This window comes from Monodon monoceros, unplaced genomic scaffold (genome assembly GCF_005190385.1).
Source record: "Monodon monoceros isolate NGI ecotype Baffin Bay Population unplaced genomic scaffold, NGI_Narwhal_1 Super_Scaffold_13, whole genome shotgun sequence".
Classification (NCBI taxonomy): Eukaryota; Metazoa; Chordata; class Mammalia; order Artiodactyla; family Monodontidae; genus Monodon; species Monodon monoceros.
This window is the reverse complement of record NW_021703769.1, coordinates 21,689,081-21,696,174: the sequence shown is the minus strand read 5'-3', so window position 1 is coordinate 21,696,174 and position 7,094 is coordinate 21,689,081. Positions and strand designations below refer to the sequence as shown.

Sequence of the window (7,094 nt, the reverse complement as noted above, 5' to 3'; positions counted from 1 at the left end):
TTTTACAAAAACAACAGAGAGGTTGGGATTTGTTCTGCCAGTTAGCAAAGCATATTATCAAGCTCAGGAGTAGACAAATAGATCAGTGGACCAGAAAGAGCTCTGACATAGACCCGCATTGGAATTTAGTGTCAGGCAGAGAGGCAGTTTTAAATCAGTGGAGAAATGATATATTATTCCATAAATGGTGTTGGGGGGAATGGGGAGGAATTAAAGTTAGATCCTAAGATTTGTACATGTGGAATTTATTTTTTGTATATAGTATAAGGGCTTAAATATGTATGTATACAGAAACTATAAATTTTAGAGAAGGAAATACAGTAAATACTTATGACCTTGATACAGGGAATACTTTCTTAAATAAGACTGTAAAAATGGCCTAAAAGTAAGATTGACAAATTTGATCGTATCAAAGTTAAAATTTCTCTAAGACAAAAAGATACTACACAGTTAAATGACACAAATCACAATGTAGAAAACATCTGCAATATACATGACAAAGTATTAATATTCAAATAAAGAACCCTTAAAAATCAATAGCAAAAAGACAAAAAAAAACCTAAAAAAAAAAAAAAAAAAAAGAAACAGGCAAAGGATATGCACAAGCAATCCAGAGGAGGAAATGAAAATGGACAGTAAACACATGAAGACTTCAGTCTTGCAGGTAATTCAGAAAAATGCCAACTAAAGCAAGATACTATTTCTCACTCATCAGACTGGTTAAAAATGGAAAACTTGGACGTGGTCTGGGGAAATGGACACACACACACTGCTAGCAGGAGATAACATTAGAAGGCAATTTGGAGAACACTTCAGGAATTTCTATTAGAATTTAAGATATGAATACCTTATGACCCATCAGTTCCATTTCTAAGTATCTATCCCAGAGAAATATTTGTACATGTGCAAAATGAACAATTATAAGATGCTCTTACAGGTTTGTCTTAATGGAACGACACTGGAAACATTTTAATAGTCAATCAATAGGAAACAAGAAAATCAAACATGTGTAATCCTAAGGCCGCCAGTCGCCAGCTGCAAGGAACACTGCGGCAGAGCACGTCGGCTACACCAGGAGTCCCACAGGGCGCACTAGCTGAGAGCAACACCTCCAGCTGGTACACATCATGTCTGTGCAAACAAACACACGAAAAGAGAACAGAAGATGTGTTTCAATGGGCATCGGAAAACATTTTGGATGAACAGCAAAAGCCTAAGAGAGCTACCTCGGGAGGGGGAGAGGGATCTAGGGGCGGGGGGCTGTTCAGTAGAGACTTCTTTATCTGTAATACTCTAATTTAAAGGAAAATGTATTCATGTATTACTTGTATAATTAAATTTTAATTCAAAAATTCTAATTCATTTCCAGCCAATTAGTTCTACTTTATATGTGTGCTGTGCTCTCATTTGTGTGCCCAGGGACAAAGCACATTTACTCCGAGTGTGTGTCTGCGAATGAAGCATCGTGATTAGTAAATTGATTAAAATTTGGAAAGCAAAAAGCAAAAAGCAAAACCTTTTACACTCACAAAAGGAGCAACACTGATAAGGTACTCAGGAATAAACCTAATAAGAAATGTGAAAAACCTTTATGACAAAAGCAACCAACCTTTATTAAAAGACATTAAAAATCAAACCAAACACATAAGACTTTGATTAAATGGAGACAGATACCATGTTCACGGATGGGAAGAACTGATATCCTAAAGATGTTATTTCTCCCTTCAATGAGATCCCACACAAAATTCCCACAGGATTTTTTTCATGGAACTTTGACAAGCTGATTCTAAAGTGTATATGAAAAAGTAACTGTGCAATACGACCAAGGTAATTTTAAAAAAGAATAAAGGGCAAGGAAGGGAGGGGTGCTTAACTTACTGGGTAGTAAGATAAAGCTTTTGCTCATTAAAATCTGGTATTGGCCCAGAAGTAGACAAACAGATCAACAGACCTGAACAGAGTGTAGACATAGGGAACTGGGAGAAAAGATAGTGTTGGGACAATAAATGGTGCTTAGCCAACTGGTTATCCATTTGGAAAAAGATCAAATTAGATCTCTGTGTCACACCATACACGGAAATCCGTTTCAGATGGGTTAAAGAAAAACATTAAAAAAGAAATACAGAGGGCTTCAATGTAAATACAGAATGTATGTATCATTCACGTGGGGGGAGGTTTCTTAGACAAGAGTGCTACCTGCCCTAGTGCTAGTGCTGCAGATGCTATCACCGCAGTTTGATATGATGCTTTAATATCCTGTTTCCAGTCGGACCGTACCTCCAACCTTCCGCACGTGCCTGCGGAGCGTCTCCACCTGGACCTCACAGACCCCTCTTCTTCTTCCTCTCAGCTCAACCTGGTCCTGGGAAGAAGGACTGTGATCCTGGATGGACTGAGGTTGAATCCAGCTCCTGCTACTTGTGCTCTATGTCAGAAAGGCACTTGCTTCTCCAGTTTCTGTTCCCTCCTCTATGATGTAGGGTGATGCTCTGTTGCTTGTGGGGGAAGGGGAAGTTCACATGAGATGATGAATGTGAACATGCATAAATGGCACAGAGCTTATAAGGATGAGGAGAGCCGACTTCTTTACTTTTTCTCCACCTACCTCAGATTTTTCATTCCAAGGCAGATAATATTGATTCAGCACCCAGGGAGCTTACTGCATGTTGCTAGGTGCTGAGAAACACAAAAAAGAAGAAGACAGGATCCCAGCCATGAGACAGGATAAAAATGGTGCTAATTAGAGCTGTAGTTGGTACATAGGTCAGATAAAAGCTCCCAAAAGAACATGGAGATCAAGTTACCCTCTAAAAGGTAAATAATTAAATTTTGCCCCATTCAGTCAAATACACATTATTGCCCCAAACTAATTTATCCATCACCACACTTGAACCCAACCCCTGTGGGAACCCATTTCACTAATTGTCTCCATCCTCAATCACTCCATTGCTCTGGCTCCGTCCCCTCAGAATATTCATATGCCAGCACTGCTCTTTCCTTGAAGACTAAAATTCAATTAAAGGGCCTAGACTTTGCTGCCTCTCTCCTTCCTCTCCTTAATCACCCCCCCCCCACAAAAGCGGCCTCCGTTAAGGTCCCCAGAGGCCTCCCATGGGCCCTGGGGGTGGCAATCAGCAGGGACCCCAGGCTGCCCAATTCCAGGGGCACTATGGTGATTGTGCAGTTGCACATTGGAGGGGCTTGTCGATGTGCCCTTGACCCCTGACCTTTCTGCACATACCCACTGATGACCACTCCATCTTTCTGGGGAAAGACCTCTCTGGCCCTTTCTTTTCTGTACCTTAGGAGGGTCGTTCTTTCCTTTTACAGGCCCCAGTCGTTGGTGCCTGGCCTCTTCTTCCTCAGCCTCCCTCATCCCCTCAGAATGTTCCAGAAACCTGATACCACTTCAATTGACATTTCCACTCAGGACCCCTCAGGAGTTCTGAACCGGTCTCAGAGACTCTGTGTTCCAGGTCCATGCATTCAGCCACCTCCTCCCCACGTCCCAGCTTGGGTGCCTCAGCTGTCTACCACCAGACTTGGGGTCTGCCTCACAGGCCTAGTTTCTTTGTAGAAAAGCACTGCCACGCCACCAGTAAGGCAAGCCAGAAGCTCAGGGGACTTCTGGAATACCTCCTCCTCTCCCTCCCCCTCTTCAATCCATCCAGCACCAAGACTGACCAGAATGTGTTGTGTCCAGACAGAAGCTTCCTACCTGGTCTCCCTAAGTGATTCCTCTAATGACTTCTCCATGGACCAGCCAGAGTCTCAGATCACAGGAAATACTAGGGCAGGCCTCAGGCACGTGTCCCTCACTCTCATGATGGACACAGGAGCTCAGCCCTGGCCTCTAAAGCTCTGCCCAGCCAGCACTGCCTGCCTCTCTGGTCTCACAGCACCTTGCTTTGCACACACTGTTCCCTCTGCCCCGAATGCTCTTCTCCAATTTGTTCTGTCCAGTTAACTCTGTCTCCTTAACTTGGTTCAAGTGTCACCTCCTCAGGGAAGCCTCCTGGAGTTGGCCTAGGGCAGGTCCCCTTGTTGTGCACCCTCCAGCACTTGGCACTTTTCTTTTGGAGTGCCTGTCAAAAGTTATACATTTATGTGTGTGATTATCTGATTCACGTCTTTCTCCCCTACTGCCATACAAGCTCCATGAGAACAGGAAATCTGCCTATTTTAACTCATTCACCACAGAATCCACAGTGCTAGGCACAATGCCAGGCACAAAATAGGTGGTAAACTAGAATATGTAGAATGAATAAACTTTTGTCGTCACTAAACAACACGTCACATTTGGGCGTTGACATCTGCCTATGAACTTGCTCCTGCCTTTCCTACACTCAACTTTCCCACCCCTGTCCTTCACATCTCCAAGTCTTCTTTCCAGATTCCTCAAAGGACTCTTGGCGACAGATTCACCTCTCCCTCACATCTCAACATTATTTAAGCCTATGCCCCATCACTCCTCCAAAATGCTCTTATTAAGGTCATCAAAAGCTTACTCATCATCAAATCTAAAGAAAATATCCTGTCTTTATCTTACTGGAATTCTCTGCTGCATTTGACAGCGTTGATTACTTTCTCCTTGAAACTCTTCACTACCTTGGTTTCCATGGCAACCACTCTTCTGGTTGGTTGTCGCCCATCTCAGGCCTTTCCTTTTCTTTCTCCTTTGTCGCCTACCCACACCTTGATTGGTTCTTCAAATGTCACTGTAACTCATGATTCTGCCCTGGGCCCTGCCCCATTCTCTGGTGATCTCACTCATTCTCTGGGCTCCCATTACTCAAGCAGTCAGGGGAGTACTTCCTGGGCCCTGGGCCAGTACTTCCAGTAGAGTCTCTTCCTGAGCCCCAGACCCTTGATCCAAGTGCCTGCTGGGCTCCACTTGGCTATGACCCCGACCCCTTGGCTGTATCTGAGACCACTGTCTTGCCCCTCACACTGGCTCCCCATGCTGTGGTCCCCTTCCCAGAGGTCTCTCCACCATCAAGACCCCAGAGACACATGGGAGTCTTTGTCTTCACCCTCTCTCTCCCCCTAATAGCTAATGATCCATCATTTCTGGTTCTTATCTCCAAGTTTTGGATCTATTTCCATATCCACTGGTCTAGTTCAGGCCTCTCCCTCTCTTAATCTGGACCCTGGCCTCCTAACAGGTCTCCCTGCCTCTGCCTGGTTACTTCCTATAATGGATGTCTGGCGGGGGGGGGGGGGGGTGGCGTTGGGCTTTCTAGCATCCCTTATTCCACCCTAACAACGCTTGTTTAGGGAGATTTCCTGTTCCCTATTTTACGTGGCTGTGGTGGGACATGGGATGCTCTCTCACACAGAAGCCACAGAGGCCTCTCCTTCAGGTCTTGCCTCTCACCACCCGAGTCCTATCAGAGGATGGAATGAGGCCCGAGCTCAGCCAGTTAGACCAAGGCTCCCTCTTGATTTTGGAAAAAATAGAATTCCTCAATGTCTAGGAGATACCACCAGGTAGTGGTGGTGAAGACCCTGAATGAAGCATTCAAGATTGTGCCCTATCCCCACCGACTTCAATGCCCATCATTCCTTCCCTCTATCCTGCCTCTCCGGGCCTCAGCTTCCTAACCTGTGAAATGGGACTAACGGTAGCTGTCTGCCTCACTAGGGGAAGAAAAGTGGGTTTGCCATGACCAGATGAGACAATGGTCACAACCTCACCATAAAAACTATAAAGAGCTGTGCCCACACCAGAGTGCAGAGTGCATTTCCTGAGACCCAGACAGCCTCACATACAGACAGCTTGACTCTTATTTCCCTGTTTGTTAATTCCTTGGTATTTGTCACAAAATCTTTGTGGTTAAAAAATTCTGAACCTCCATTTCAGACATTTGATTTCAAGCAGAAAACAATTATTCTGTCTCTACCTAGCTCGTTGCCTGTTGCTAGGTACCAAAAGGTACAAAAATGAATAAGACACAGCCCCAGACATCAGGCAGGATGAAACTACTGCTAATTAGAGCTGTAGTCAGTACTGGGAGGGCATAAAAACAACCTCCAGAAAAACACAGAGATCAGGTTACTTGGTAAAATGTACATGATTTAATTTTTCCCCTTTCCACGAACACAACTAATCCCTTCACCTATACACTTAATCCCACTGCTCCCGGGGCCCCGTTCATTACCTGTCCCTGCTCTTCTGTCCTCGCATAGCCCTCCTCCCTCCAAATGTCAGTGTGTAAGAAACAGCACCTTCTAGAAACTTCTGTCCTCTCAGGTCTCCCTTTTCCCTCCTGCTTTCTCAGCCAGTCTCCAGATCACCCCCACCCAGTTGGGCTTCTCCCCCTCCCCCAGAGTTGCTATGGCAGGGGTCCCCAAAGACCAGGTCCACGGGATGCTCTCACCTGCCCTGACTTCTGTGCATCTGGCACATAAATGGCCACCCTGACCTCTGGAAACTCTCTCCTCCCTGGGCTTCTAGGGCCCCCACTTTTTCGGTCCTCTCCTCTGGCCACTGCTTCTCAGTCTCCGCAGCAGCATCCTCTTCCTGCATCCATCCCTGAAGTGTCAGTCACAGCTCAGAGCCTGGCCCTGCTCCATGAACTCTGCACCTTCTCCTAGTTCTCCATCTGCCCCCTAGGGAGATGTCCACACTTCCTCTGTGAGCTCCAAACTGGCATGTAGACTTTCTTACTTGACAACAGCTCTAGTCAGGGTCACCGATAGCCATTATTCCTCCTTACCACCCATGCCCTTTGATCTTGCCTAAAGAGGACTTTAGGTAACAGCCCTTTCAACCTCTTTTCCATCATGTCTATCCTTGTTTCCTCTCAGCCCAGCCCAGAATTTCGTCCTGACTCAAATCATAGCCCTAGCAGCTTCTCCCCCATATTCCAAACTCCCCAGGACAGGTGCCATGCTGCCTGCTTTCCCTCCCCCTTTCACTTTCCTCTGCCCACCTTGTGGGGGCTTCTGACCCATCTCTCACAGGAACTGCCCCTGTGAGGATCTGGGCCCTAACTGCTCCATCCAGCGGGCCCTCAGTCCTTATTACTGCCCCTGTGAGGATCTGGGCCCTAACTGCTCCATCCAGCGGGCCCTCAGTCCTTACTACTGCC

At 46.0% G+C, this 7,094-nt stretch overlaps 1 protein-coding gene across 1 annotated transcript in view; it reads right to left on the bottom strand.

Moving 5' to 3' along the window:
- Window positions 1-587: 587 nt before the first annotated feature.
- BLCAP (BLCAP apoptosis inducing factor) overlaps window positions 588-7,094 on the bottom strand; it is a 24,263-nt gene continuing 17,756 nt past the window's right edge. The window contains exons 3-4 of the transcript XR_003793104.1: window positions 2,278-2,676; window positions 588-1,131 (exon numbers count right to left, since the gene is read on the bottom strand). The gene's annotated coding sequence lies outside the window, so the exon portion shown is untranslated. The remainder of the gene's footprint in view (window positions 1,132-2,277; window positions 2,677-7,094) is intronic.